At 36.1% G+C, this 15,782-nt stretch overlaps 1 long non-coding RNA gene across 1 annotated transcript; it reads left to right on the top strand.

Annotated features, from left to right (window-relative positions):
* The first annotated feature begins 329 nt into the window (after positions 1 to 329).
* LOC106495913 (uncharacterized) lies at positions 330 to 5,931 on the top strand. Its single transcript, XR_001294509.2, has 3 exons — positions 330 to 892; positions 4,195 to 4,295; positions 4,395 to 5,931. It is a non-coding gene; the product is annotated as an uncharacterized lncRNA (long non-coding RNA).
* Positions 5,932 to 15,782: the final 9,851 nt, after the last annotated feature.

The following is a 15,782-nucleotide window of genomic DNA, read 5'->3' as shown; positions in this document are numbered from 1 at the left end:
TTGATCCTTTGTTTCTCAACTGTTAAATACTTACAGTTCATCAATAATTTTTTCAATACTACAAATATCAATATCTGTTGCTTAAAATTATGCAATTATTTTTCCACACCGCTCATGAGCTGGGTTTTTGCAGTTTACCAGGGCTGATAATCAGATCAATACCTGTGAATAACTACTTAAGTTATGTTGTTTTGATTACTTTGTATTGAACATTTTGATTCCATTGCTATGACTGAAAAAAATGACTGCTTTGTTGGAATTGTGGCTCAGCAAAGTGGTGTGTGGTCTTACAATCCTGGCTGTGGAAGAGATTTGAATGAAGTGTGGATTCAGTACTTTCAGGACTCACAGGCCACAGAACTCTCTGCCCTGTGCCTTCCCTTTCTCTTCCTGACCTCCCATTCCCAAAAGAGAAGGAAAAGTAGCAATCTTGCACAGTAGAATTAGAAAAGATGTGGTTCTGAAAAAAGCTCCAAATTTGTTTATTTGTATGTTAGGGCAGGGAAGTGAAGCGGCCAGACTAACAAGCCAGCTAAAATGCCACAAGAATTAAGAATATCACAAACCTTATTGTTAAATGAAATCTTTAAACATCGTTGGTTCCTCTTATCTTCAGTAACTGGTTCCATTATTGTAAATGCATGTTTTAATCCTACCTTTCATAAAGTTCATTTATTGTTTTCTTTTAACCTTTCTTAGCGTTGCTAATTCTGAATGACCTGATTAACAGCAAGTATCCCCCAAAGGTGTCTTTTGCTTTTACACTATTAAGTTGTGCAAAGCCAAGGAAAGCAGGTGTCAGACCAGCCAGCTGCAGAAGGCATGGAGTCTCTGTGGTGACAGCAGTTACTTCCTGGCGTAAAGAACATCCTTGAATGTTGATTATTCTCAGGTTGGTCCATCTCTCTCTCTTCTATCTGTAGTTCCATCCCTGATTGAAAAATCCTTCTAGTTCATCACAAATGTTTTTGACTTACTCTACAAAAAAGTGTCATATGGAGCAATTGCTGACATGATTCATTTTCCCATCCCCTTCATTGAAAGATCTCCTTGTGTTTCTGTATTTCAATGTTAAGGCAAGTAACGAAAGTTTCCCACTGGTTATATTTTAGTTTTTATCAAAATGGTTCCCTTGAAAGATATTCATATGAAGAAGAAAGTAAGTTGGGTTGTCTTTCTGTTACTTTTATACTGTTGCAAAAACACGTTAATTCAAAAAGGGCCACTGAAGAATATATATATTTTTTCATTCTTGACACTACAAAACCCACCAACTACTGAATGAATGAATCATTACAGAAATTCAGTTCTTAGAGGAACCACACTTTAGAAAAAGTTCTTTCTTCTCAAATCTTTTTGCCTAACAGCATTTTCATGGATTTTTTTTTAACATAAGCAATGTTTTTTATTGTCTCATATTTTGTATCATATTTTCCAGGATATACTGGATAATTTCTTGTTATGAGTCTGGTTACAGTATTGCAATTTTCAGAGAAAGGTTTTTTTTTTTTAATGTTTGATCATTTAGATCAATTGACAACTGTATCTTACTATAAATTCTCAAAGAAACTATCTTATTGACATCTTCTGTCGTTTTACTGAGAAGTCATACTACTCATTTACTAGAACAAAAAGTTGTGTCTCTGCCTGAATCCCTAAGGATTCATTCCTTCATTTTATTTCAGGTTGTAATAAGGAGAACAAAAGCAATGTATTTATTCCCTTTTTCAACAACCCACACACATTAATAATCTATTCTACTTACACAGGAGTACTTCCTTTTCTTAAAGATATTTATAGTACATATTTATACTATTTGTTTAACTTCATACAGTTCACACACACAGTGTATGATTTAGTATGCATTTCTAAAAGAAATGCTGAAAAACAGTGAATAAAACTGCCAGATCCTCTTTGATGTTACATTGGTGGCACAAGCTAGCTTGGGACCCTTCAGATAGGAATTGTCCTTTTGTGACCCAATCTCTTCTTGCAACTGCAGGACAAGAAAAAAAATAACTTATATTGATGAGAACTTTGTGTGATAAGTTCTTAATTATGTTCTTCCCTACTATAAAGTATGTTAGCTGTATTCATTTGTGCAATACTGATTCCCTCAAGAAATAAGTGATATCTCAAGTTTTTTGCTGACCGTTGTTTGCTTTGCCTGTGAACTCAATCATGCCTGTCTTATTCATGTGAGACGTTACAGTGAAGTCAAAAGGATTTTTCCATAAATAAGGCAAACTACATTCTGACCCCTATTTCTTGACCTATTTCCCTTTTTTTCCTGTTATATGAGGCAAACCACCTTATTTCTTCTGAATTTCAGGTTGCAATTAACCAAGGGAACATGCAGGTTGTGCTGCAGTGAGTTTGTAAATTTCTGACATGGAGAGTGAGCAGTTGGCATATCTTTTTTTGGGGTAGCAATAGGCTAATTTCTTAGTGCTTTGCTATGCTGATTGCTGAGAATATTTATGGACAACTATTGACTTAAACTTAAGGATCGATCATACAGACCCATTTCTGTAGCTTTCAAACAAGAAAAATTAGTAAAATGGATTAAATTATCAGAATGATGTCTGCTGCATGTGAATTCTTAAATTACATCTGTGATAAAAGGAAGACCCACATCACAGATTCCATGCTGGTTAAAGGAAGGCAGACACTACTGCACAATGTAATCTTAGCAGTGCCTTTTGCTGTTGTTGTTGTTGCTGTGTACAATCTATATAATTGCAGTTTTTATCCCTTCAGTGACTTTTTAGTGTACATCTCATAGCAACGGTTCAAATCTTATGTTAATCCCTCTCTTTCAGAATATTAGCAATTATAGTCCAGTTAACTGAGGTGCTGTTGCAAATTCCCAGAGGGATTTTCTCAGCAGCTTTAACACATCCAGGAGTACCACCTCTGAGAAGCAACATGACTTTGCCTTTAGTGTAAACACACTTCAGGGCCTCACATTAAAATCTCCCAATTTAATAGCATGGCTTTGAAATGAATTTTTATGCAAAGAAAAGGATGGTAAATAGTTCTACTGTTTCAAAATGAATAACATTATATTAACCAGAGCCCTATATAGTAGCCTTCGTTACTGTTGTATACTGGCAGTATACAACATTTGCCCTTATAATCCTTGAGGCAGGCTTAGATGTTTTGGAAACACCAACCACTTAGATTCCTTTTGCAGCTTTCATAAGACAGGCAAAATGGGAGTTTACTTGTACAGTTACAAGAATTTTGTGTCCTTTAGCAACTATGGCAACTTTATGTTGTCAGGGAGTATAACACTGCTAAACTACTTTGAACTCAAGTACATATGATACATGTATACATGGTGCAGTATAGGACTGTGCAAAGATATTATGCCCAACCCTGACAACAAGATAACTTGGATGATCAGTGTTCCTATCCCTACAATGCATATGGCCAAGAGCCAAAGATAAGAAGAGTATATGACGCTTTGTGGCTGGGTCAGAGAGATTCAGGTCATTCAGTGGAGAGAAAGATCAGTGACACCACAGGCATTCCATCACATCACTGGGAGGTGGAGATGGATTAAATGAAACTCTGGTCCCAGTCCCAGCTGGATCATTTCTTAATCACAGCTGGACATGTAGATTACCTGAAGGCAACTTGTCCACTTTGCTCTGTTGCCTTTCTGTGAAGTAGCCTTGATGTGGAAGCTGCATTTGAACATATGAGCCGGGTGTGGTTCACAAGACATATATGATTTAGTGGCACATATCTGCAATGTCACTGGTACTGCATTTGAGCTAATAATATCTGCCTGTGGGACTAATTCTTTGAACAAAACACCACCATGATAATGCAACAAAAGCAGGGAATTTGGTACATTGCTCCATTGTGCTGCAAAGGCATTGTTGTTAGTTGTCTCCTACGTGATTCCTGCTTTGTTTTTGTTTTTGGTTTAGTGGGTTTTGTTTGTTTCATTGGTTGGCTATTTCCGAGGCAAATTATATGATATATTAATACAGACAAGAATGCCACAGAATCTCTATTTTTTTTATGACATAGAGGAAATTATTTGGAAGACCACTGAGGCTGTAAAGTCAAGAAACCAAAATATCTGAATCAAGTTTGCCTATGCAACTTCCATTCAGCATACTTGCTCTCTTTTTTTACAATGCAGTTTTAATTAAAACACTATATATTTTTTCTCACAAGATTTCTGCCTTAGTACAAGATGGAAACCTGCTTCTAACCATGATGAGAAACCCAGTTCAGGTGGATTCTGCAATGCCTTTAGTTTTCATTTCTGACACCAGGTGAGACCTCCTTTCTGTCACTTTACACTGATGTGTAGTTGTTCTTCCTGATGTAAAGTTGTTTTGCATATTTATTCATTTTAGCTTTTCTTATTTTAGAATTTTACTGACTTCTCGGACTGCACAATTAAAAACTCTTTCCTCCATGAAGTTCTGCTGTAGAAATTCTGCTGCTACAATAAGAAAATGTTTTAATGAATCATCAATTAATTTAAGATATTTTCTTGTATGCATTTGCTTTTGACTGAAGAAACCATTAGTATTTGTTCTGTTTAAGAAGTGGGAGTTGTTTCTCTCTCTCTTTACACACACACAAACACACACACACATACAGAGTATACCAAAAGGATAGAGAAACTTTAATCCTCCTATAACTCTAATTCTCATTTATTATTTGTCAATCAGACTCCAGGTGATATCTTCCTAGCTGCATCTTGATAAACAGAATACTTTCTATTTTTCACTTATTTCTTTTACCAGCTCAATTCCTTCTGTCCTCCTGTCTTATCAGCTTCAAAATACACTCCAAAGTATCATTTACTTACCTTTTCTCTAAGGCAGTATGTCTAGAGACATCCTAATTTGTTTGTGTTTTTCACTACCACCCAGAACTGAAGACCCGCTTATTTTTGCTTTGCTTTCAGAGTTATAAGATTTGACACAGGAGACAATGCTCCAAAATGAGTGTTCCTATTTTTAAACATTCTTTCAGTTATCTTGCCATGGAAAAAAGACTATGTAAGTTAAGATGATGGTATAGGATTTGAATAAACATAACAGTTTTGTATGTGAGATCTCAAGTTAAAATACAAACACTACCAAAGGCCACATTGCTTAAAACTATTTAAGATTTCTGTGAATGCACAGTATAAAATTTGCCTTTGTATTCCTTAATTTCTAAAGTATGTTTAAAAATCTTTTCTTGCTAATGATATCGAAGTTTTACCTATGGATGACACAGAAATGGGAAAACATTTTTGTATGTCCTAAAAAGTAAATTGAATTTCAGACATATTTTCCACAGAAACTTTCTGACTAAACCTCTATTTCTACTCTATAGTTTGGCTAGCGGGAGCAAAGACTCTTTATCACAAAGATTGTCTCCCTGGTTTTTGAGGGAATTTAGTTTTCAAAGAAGGTAGTTTTAAGTAAAATATGTTCATGAAAGGCTATCTCCTCCTCTGGTCCCTATGTTCTTTCCTTTTCTCCCAAATTACTTCTCAGTTCCACTTCCTTTTGAGAATCAGAATCTCTGCTCAACCTTCATGAAGAAGCATAGTCCAGTTGCATCTGTCTTTGTCTCCAACTTTTTGAATTAATTCTTAATTAACTCCTATGGTCCTAAGGAATCTCAGATCTGCACAATCAATCCCATATCAGTTTGCAACTGTAGAATGCAAGACAATGCTTTAATGAATTGTTAATTAACTATGAACAAGTACCTAGACTTTTTTTCTTGTATTTATCTTATTTGCTTTTGACTGAACATGTCATTAGAAGTTGTTCCACATAACAAAATGACAGATTGTCTTAACGTGGAGATCATAGCATGAAATCTTCATCCTACAGCAAAAAAACAACATATCCATAAAACGTGGTTTGAAACTATGTATCCATTCTGCCTTTAGCCTGCTGTTTGCTGCTGCTTGGAGAACAACACCTAAATAGATCTCCATGTGCTCAGATTCACAGTTTCTGTTCTCTAGAACATTGTGCGTTACACAATGTGAACCTTGGCTGGAAGCAATCTGGTAGTGTGTCTTTAAGCACAATGAGTGCTGCATTTTACAGAAAAGAAACCTGTGTGTTGGCACACTTCCTTTGAAGTATGGCAAACGGCAAAGCCATTTTACTGTAGTCCAGAATGAGGCCCATTGTGCTTTCTAGTTCTCCAGGTTAAAGAGCGTGCATACTCTTAAAAATGATGAAACCACAGAATCACAGAGTGGTTGGGGTTGGAAAGGACCTCTGGAGATCATCTAGTCAAACCCCCCTGCTCAAGCAGTGTTTCCTAGAGCACGTTGCACAGGATTGTGTCCAGACATCTTTTGAGTATCTTCAAGGAAGGAGATTCCACAACCTCTCTGGGCAACCTGTTCCAGTGCTCAGTAACCCTCACAGTGAAGAAGTTTTTCCTCATGTTCAGATGGAACTGCCTGTATTTCAGTTTGTACCTGTTTCCTCTCATCCTATCGTTGGGCACCACTGAGAAGAGTCTGGCCCCATCTTCTCTACACCATCCCTTCAGATATTTATAAGTATTGATAAGATCTCCCTTCAGTCTTCTCTCTGGGCAGAACAGGCCCAGCTCTCTCAGCCTTTTCTCATATGAGAGTTGCTCCAGTCCCTTAATCGTCATAGTAGCCCTCCACTGGACTCGCTCCAGTAGCTCCATGTCTTTCTTGTATTGGGGAGCCCAGAACTGGACACAGTACTCCCGATGTGGCCTCACCAGCGCAAACACAAAACACCTTCTATGGTAAACACAAAGGATGGAGTAGAACACCATAGAATTATTTAATACTTTTAATATTTCAAAATTAATGCTCCTTACAGTCACATCTATAAAAAGGAAAGTTCAGCAGAAGTAACCAGCTTGCACTGACAAGCTGAAGCACTGAGAAATAGTGGGGGGAAAGGAAGATATAATTGGTATCTACCATGCACATAGTATTGATTGGCAAAAAAAAAGAAATAAAAACACCTAATACAATAGTCAGGTCTGACTGGCTATGAATGTTTTGAGACATGCACAAGCTGTTCTGCAATGGATAACATGTTTTAGAGTAAAATAACACCATAAAATAGAAGTACAGTCTAACCTGACAAAACATATCAATTCCTAAATCAAAAATGTGCACATTTTAATGTAAATGGAAAGGAATTCTTTCAATTTTTGCACTAGCTGAGAAGAGCATACAACAATAGCCTCATGGTTTTGCTTCTTTCATAACAAATTTTAGTAGTGTGGCCAGAATTATTCTGTCTGGCTTAGGTAGACATTTAAACAGACTCATTCTATAAGAACTATAAGTGACAGTAAAACAGCAGCACACTTACCTTGTAAATGAGATTCTTCATTCAACAATCTAAACTACTGCAACTGTCTGATAGGTTCTCTTCTTTTAAAGAAATTACTTGTAAGGACTCCAAATGAGTATCTCTCATTGTATCTCTCACCTCTTCATTGTCTCTCTCATTCATTCTTTTTTAAGGTAATGTAAAGTTCCCTTTTGAAGCTTTTTTTTTCCCCGCAAAGAGAGAGGGGTTGTATAATGGTGGTGTATGTCTAACTACTGTAAGACTAAGCAAGACGGTTCTTCTCAAAATTTATGGGATTCATTTTGCTCCTTGGGAAAATCCTATTAAATTATATGGGTTTGGAACTTGCAGGCATAAAATAAAAATACCATTTTGCTGATCTTACATAATATAAATAATTACATATCTTAAATATGTAATTGTTATGCATCCGATATTCATGTAATCCAAAATAATTTCATCAATTATAACTGTGAAGTGTATATAATAATTTGGGAGGTCTGTGAGGTATTCTTTCTTTTACATAGAAACTTTTATGATTTTTTTCCAAGTATGGTATTCTGAATTTATAGTGGCATAACTGAGATCTGAACCTGTTGCATTATGCTGCAATGCAGAATCAGGAAAATATGCATCAAAACAACATATAGCGATCCTCTTTAAATTTCCTTCAGATCTGGGAAAGAAATTGCTTCATTACTTCTGATTAGTCTTATGAGTAAAGAAAAAATACATGTATTTCAGAGTCCAGAACTTCTAATGTGTTTTTCTTTTTTCATTAATCAGTAACATTACAAAAACATTTTGAATAATAAATAGCTTAGAATGGTTAAAAAAGATACAGTTATTAAGAGCAAGATGGAATTAATAAAAAAAACTTAAGCTAAGTAATGAAGAAATTATCACTGCTGATATTTTCATTTTATTTTGAATTTAATTTAATGTAATTCTTGTTATTGTCATCACAGTTCTCCATTCATATGCTCTTTAATTGTTACGAGTCATCTCTTCTTCACGAGTGTTGATTAATATAGAATCCCTGATTTTATACTCATTAGTTAATAGCATTTTATCAGTCCCTCACTACCTCAGTTGAAGAGGAGGGAATTCATACTGTGACTGAAATCAGGTGACTGCTAGTCTATACATGGTAACATACTAAGTTATGTGTGATCATATATGGGACAATCCTGTGCAGTCACATAGCATTAGAAAGGAAATGGGACCAACTTTCTCTATTTTCTCCAGGACACTACCTTTATCTGAAGCAATAAAATCCTACATATTCAGAATTGTATTGCCAAGTTTACCTCTTCAGTTTGTTGTGCATGTGGTTTGTATTATCTCACCTAGATGTTGCTACTTGTTAATGAAAGTGAGACTTTACTGAAAATCCTTCAGAACTCATCTTTCCAGTCATAGTGCTTGTGAGATGGAGAATAAAAGATGAAGAAATGTGTGGGGAAAGAAATGAATCCAGGCCAATTCATTTTGTGGTGTCATAGTTTGCTGTAGCAGAGGGGGACTCTAGAATCTCAATATTCAAGGAGGACTCAAGCAATGGGGACTCTAGAATCTCAATATTCATTAAAATCAAAAACAAAACAAAGTTTTGTTTCTAGCCTTACTTCCCATAACCTTGAAAGTACAAGCAATATGTGTGACCAATGGAACGTAGCAGAGTGTAACCAAATGTCTTCCTGAGGTTGAAGAAAACTTGAAATTATATCTTAGGGAGTTGTGAACTTCCTCATTTATCTCACCCAGGACTTTGTGAACTCCATGATCATGATCCATGATCATGGGACCATAGCTACAGATCATGTCATTTTTTTGATAATATAGAATATAACATTTTACTTTAGCCAGCATTTTGTTTCCTTTTTTTTCCATGTCCAATTGGGAGCATCTGTTCAATTGTTTCTTTATCAGTAAATTTCCCAAAAGAGGGAGTTAATTATATTTCATGCATGCTCACTGTACTGTTTTATAGTACATTTCTCTTTTACCTTGTTCTTTTACTATCATGTTTCCAAAATATATGCTAATTGTTGTGCTCCAGGCTTACAGTGAATTTCAGTTTTTCCACTCTTATGGTGTCAAGAACTTTCTCCACTCTTAAATGCTTGAAGGAATAAACTGATCACCAAATATCACTCAGTAAGCTTTATTACTACCTAGGCAGCAGTCATGAGTCTTCAGCCCATGGCTATTTAGGACTCTAGAATAGTCCAGTTAAGCACTTACAGCCTGGCGTAAATTAATAATGAGCTCCATCATTGACCATGAAGCTGACTTACCTCAGCTAAAGATCAAGTCCTCAGAAGTTCTGACAAGTGTTTTAAAATGAATTGTATTGTACAGAAATTACTAAATTACTTCCACATATGAAGGATCAGAAAATAAGTCAGGATAATAACATCTCCTAAAACTGTTGATTAAAATATATATATAATCCATACATATAACCCATAATTTTTCCTCCCCTCCCCTCCCCTCCCCTCCCCTCTCCTCTCCTCTCCTCTTCTCTCCTCATTGGTAACTTCTTTTGAACTTGTTTAACTTTGTTTTAACTTTATCTTTTCAAATAAGAGTTTGTACTGAGCATTTAGAATAACATTTAAATTATATAGTAGAATCATATATAAAGACAGTAGAGCGTACAAATTTGGTTGACAGCTCTTAAAATATGTTTCAAAGAAAATATGAACTGCCATGTATTTGTAAGCACTACTACATAATATGCTACAGTTGATTGAAGATTCAGAGGCTTTGGCCCATATAATTTTATTCTACTTCTCTCCGCAGGAGCATTGTTAAGGTTGATGTTTCAATGTACTGTTAAGAAAAACAATGATGTAATTCAAACCACTAGATATCAAACAGCTCAAATTAGCTCTTTTTCCCAACAGCGGGTTGCACGCTTTTCTTTCTGTCTGTCTCGCATTTGTGGAATAATAGTTTTTTCAGGAATTCAAGATTGTATATTACAATTAGCACTGCTATCTGCATAATTTTTGCAGAACTCTTTCACTCAGAAAATAAAAACATTGGGCACAACATGGATCAGATACCTAAAGAAAAATTTACAAAAAAAGATTCTCTCTTTCCAGGACCACATCCATGGAACATCCATGAGATTTTTACAGCTACCTAACCATAAACACATATAGTCCAACAGGTCCTACTCTTCAAGACACTGACTTTATGTTGGGAACTATTGAGTATCTTGGTTGCCAATGAACACTGTGCTGAACTTTGGATGCATTTAATTAAGGCAAAAAGCTATTTATATGTCAGTTGAAATGCTGAAGAGCAAAACTCTATCAAAGTCATTTCCTACCTGTGAGAGAGTGGTGCGGAGAACTCTCTGAAATCTCCCCTCCTGGACCACCTCCCAGGGCTTTCATGGAGCAGTGCCTTTGCTGTCACACAGCATTGGATGACAGCAGGATGGATCCCATAATAAAAAATGTGGTACCCACTAGTAAGCCAAGACCATTTACTTTTGAAGCATCATGACCTCACATCAAATTCCAGTACCTGCTTTATGTTCCCTCTGGTCCATTACAGTGCAAACCCATCAAAGCTCTTCCGTTTTGGCTTCCCATATCTGCAACCATTACCTAAAAGGGAAATTCTGCGGAACAGGAAACCCCCACGGCAACACAATCCAGTTTCAGCTTGAAAGGAAAATCTTTAAAAAAGAATATGGGATAAAAAATTATATCTTAACTTTAATTAAATAATTCCAGTTTTACATGTACTGCCCCCCCTCCTTGTTCAGATGTGAGGAATGGGAGAAAAAATCAGGATAAAATCAAAATTTTCCTCTTCCTGATCCTTCCAGAGCATTTGAGCTTTGAATTTCTTCTGAACTTTTAGATGAAAAGCCTATGACAACTTAACATAACAATTTATTTTCATTGAGCTTATGATTCTGTTACAAAATCACAGAGCAGAAAAGTTTTAATCTTCCTCTTAAATGAAGTTGGGGATTTTAGTGGAATCTATTCTGGCTTGGTTAGAGAAATGAACTGTTGTTGATCCTTCCAGCAAAAAAGCACATACAAATACAAATGAAATACCTTTTAATAATTTCTCTGCTTGCACTCAATACTTTCTGAATGAAAACTGTATAATCTATTGGCAGTTGAAAAGCCCAGACTCAGTGTCCCAGTCTACCACAGCCATCTGACCAGAGCATCAATGGCCAGCACTTGGAAACTTATGAGGTTAACTTCATAGCTCATACACTGCCCAGTCTTATTCAGGCATCAAACTGTACCATTAAAAGCTCTCTCTCTACGGCTCAATTCCCACAAGGCAATACCAATTAATAGCCTCCTCATAACCTTGTGAACTCAGTTCCCTTTTGTTGCTTAGTCTTATTTCTCTAATTTCAGTCTGATGTGTCTGCATCTGGTTTATCCTAAAGCCTAAAGCTGATCTTGTTGTCATGAAATAGGCCAAAACACTTTACACAAGCAAAAAGTGCTTATCCTCAGCAGACCATTCAATTAAATTTCTCTGTTCTTGAAATCATCCAGTGCGTAATAATTTCCTAAAGGTATGGAGGGATGAAACTCAGTTTGAGTCTGGGGAAACAGAAAGACTACTGAATTTTCATTTTCATTCTGAGGTCCCTTGAGCTTCTGCCACCATTCTCCAAAACCTCCCAGCACCCACACCTTCTCCCAGAAACATAGCATCTCTTATTCATTTCCACTCTGTTTCTCGTTTGACTTTCTACCATACTCTTGTATTCAAGCCAGACGCTTCTTGGGAGAAATTTCCTTACTGCAGCTATAGAAAAAGATGTAGCATCTGCGGTGTTCTGTCTTTCCACTTTACTCTCAAAACATCGGAGGAGCATAAAGAAAGGGAGATAGACATAAAGAAAACATCTGCTTGAGGGAAACAGGGGCAGAATGAAGGCAATTCTGTAAACTAGGGTTACTCTGAGCCTGATGAATCAGTCATGACATGACATCTGTGAGGAGGGAGGCTTTCTCCAGCACCTGTTGAAATAACCAAAGTGGAGATTTTCTTTGCATTCTTCTACAGCTTCCTTCTAATGGCAACTTCCCTATGGGACTCCTCTTACAGTTTATATATACGGAATTGCTTTTTTCTTACCTTAGAAGGTGCACTGCTTTAAAATTTATTATTAGAGGTCATTAAGGATATGGTTCTTTGTGTTGAAAAATGCTTATCTTAAAAACAAACAAATAAACAAACAAGCAAACAAAAACTGATTGATTAGTGTACTTGATCTTATGAGATGGAAACTATGTGAGAAAGTACCACTCCTACTTATATAAAAAAATAGCCCTAAGGTATAATGTCTTTCACCTTCAGAAAAGATTAAAGAAAGTCTTTTTTTAAAAGGCTAAACAAAGTCTTTTATTATCTGTCAAAGCAGATAATTAATTTAACATAACAAGCACTAAATCTAAGCAATTAACATCACAACTGATTACCCACTGACAAGGAGGCCTTTGAGATACAACTGTTTGTGCTTGGGGTCAGGGATACATGATTCCTTTTCTGCAACAGTGCAGGGTAATCTGAAGTTCTCAGCTTGTCTTTATTTACTAAAGACCCTCTTTCCCCAGGTGGTAGCTGCACTGACTGCTGTTTAGACCCTTTAACTACTTATTTGCTTGACTGCTGCTTAGATATTTTAACTACCTACTTGCTGACCTATCAATGTTCCTTGCTGAACACACTAAAATTACGAGTATAGAAATCAAACCAGAGAATACAAACAAACAACAACAAAAAAGGAAAAAAGAAAAGATAGTATTTACTCATCAGGCAAAGCAACATCCATACCACTTCCACTTTTTTTTTCCTGCACCATACTTTTGCAAGTTTTTTCAGCCTCATAATTCCCTAGTGATAAATCAGTCACTTAAAACAGTCGGGCAAAGCATAACTGTTAGGCACTGTCTGTATCTGTGTTCTATAGCTGCAGTAAATGTGGAATGAGTAAAATTTCAACCTGGGCCAGAAAACTTATAGTTTCAATGATAAAAAGTAAGTGTTGGCACTTGTATAAAACTAATAATGTAAAACTTCCTGAGGCTGCAAAAAGTAGTGACAAACCTACTCTTTTTTTCTTATTTTTATAGCAAAATCTTAATGTAAATTTCTTTTTCTTTTTTTCTTAGAATTTCATGGTCCATTTCTTTTCACTGTTTCATATCATGTCTTTCTACTGTCAGAAATACTGTATTCAAATAAGGTCTTTAAATGTATTAGGAGATTTTCTGAAGGATAACATCCGCATTTCAAATGAATGTAGAAGTGATTTTAAATGGTCTTAGACAATTCAGATTAGAATGCAATTTACAATGAATTAAATAGCATCTCAGAGTTTGCTGGCCAAAATAAACTGCAGTAAAAATGATAGAATAGAACAGTATGTTATATATATGTTTATTTTAACACATCTAAACCATCATTTCCAAAGTTATAATGATTGTGAAACTTTAAAGAAACAATTGTTCAAAAAAGATCTTTACTAATAAAGACATCTTGCTTTATTTCAGACAAGGAGTAAATTTCAAAAAAGAAAGAGATTTTGGTACTCTTCTTGATTGGGATTTAGGAGAAATTAATAATAGAGCCCTGTCCATTCACAAAATGTCACATTAAAGATGACCTTAAAAGTCATCCCTTTTCTCCATATATGCATATGAGCATACTTTCCTCTTTCCTTCATATATCTATTTATATGGCAGGTAAGAACAATATATTTTAACACAGGCTTTTATTATCTGGAAATCAGAAATTAAAATATATTCTTAAGAAATTACATATTGATATTCTTGTGGCTGCCAGACTCATTGATGGAGAAATATGTACAAATATACACACTTTATGGCTAGCATGCAGAAAAACAGCATTAGCTCAAACTTAAATGAATATGAACAGCAATTTCTGGTAACAGTGCACTAGGACTGCTGTGGAGTCATGTATCTTGGTAAGCAATGTAATCTGAGAAAGGTCTTATGTGAAATGTAAAAATATGGCTTTGTATTGTCAAATATTGGTGAAAATATGGGAAAACTCATGTTCCCAGACCCATTTTATATTGCATTTTAAAATATTTCTTATTCTACATAAAGGCTGGGAATACAGGGAAGCATTCTATCCTCACTCACTAGTGCCTTTTATATTTCACTCAAATCCAACCAAGACAGACTTTTTCCTGTCTTAGCCTTTACACAAATCTAAGACAAAACATCTTGCCCTACTCTATGTCTACTGCAAACTTCACTGTGGAATGTATGTTGTCAGTGACAAAGGACGCTGTAAAAAACACGATACATAGGGAGGAATTCAACAAACATCATGCACTCTTGACATGACAGTTTTTCCTAACCTGCTTGCCTCTTTGTGTGTCAGGAAGAAACTTGCCTGAATGGTTAAAACTATGCTAACACTCTTTTAAAACAGTAATACACTGGTTGTAGCACATCTCCAAGAAATGAAAGATTTACCCTCTCTGATCCATAGGGGAGGGAAGGGAGCTGGGACTACTGCACTGGGACTGCACTTTGAGGGGTATGGCTATTCCCAAAGTAATGGGATATTCTGGATGAGACCTTTTCCAGGGAGCTAGGGTTGCCATGCTGTCAGGAATACAAGATTCAGAAGCAAATATGGGAGGAGTATGTGGGGATGCTAGCAAGCTGTGTTCCCTAGAAGAAGCAGCCAAGGATCTTTCTTTTAATTTCCCCATCTTGCACACCAAGGCAAAGGTGTCTCTCTGGAGCTCCTGCCCTTGTTCTCCTGAAGGCTGAGGAAGAGACAAAAAAACAAAAGACTTTAGCAGTAGTTCTGAACTGCTATGGACAGGGAGGAAGGGTGTAAAATATAGCATAGGTGAAAGACAGAATTGACAGTATATGAAAGCTGCTAGACTGTAAATCAGGTTGCTGAGGCAGGAAAGGGCAGGATCAAGGTCTTGTTGCTGCTCCTTGGTAATATCTACTTTTTTATCCATTTACTTAAGGTCAACTGCATAAACAGTCCAACAAGGCAAAAAATTATTTAGTCATCGTCTAGAAGCACAGGATGTGATTTCAAGCATTGAATCCCATTTTCACTGAGGTGCCTAACTGCATGATCCCTAGTAGAAGTGTGAGCTTGGGCAAGAGACAGTGACTCTTCTCCTTGGTTTATCCTGTTTGCTGGTCAAGGTGTTTCCATGCTAAACATGCTAGATCTTATGAATATCAATATATGCACAAACATCAGAATGACTGTAATGGTTCAGAACAGGGGTCTGTCTCATGCTTCCCACAACAGCCATGGATGGAGATTCATGCAGGAGCAAGAACAGGGAAAGCATAAATGACATTTCCCTTGAGTAGTCTTCCAATCTTTGATTTCTTTTTAGTTTAGAGGATTTCCTGAACTTCATGAGGTCTG

This window comes from Apteryx mantelli, chromosome 1, assembly GCF_036417845.1.
Source record: "Apteryx mantelli isolate bAptMan1 chromosome 1, bAptMan1.hap1, whole genome shotgun sequence".
In the NCBI taxonomy this organism is placed as follows: Eukaryota; Metazoa; Chordata; class Aves; order Apterygiformes; family Apterygidae; genus Apteryx; species Apteryx mantelli.
This window is presented reverse-complemented; position numbering and strand designations above follow the sequence as displayed.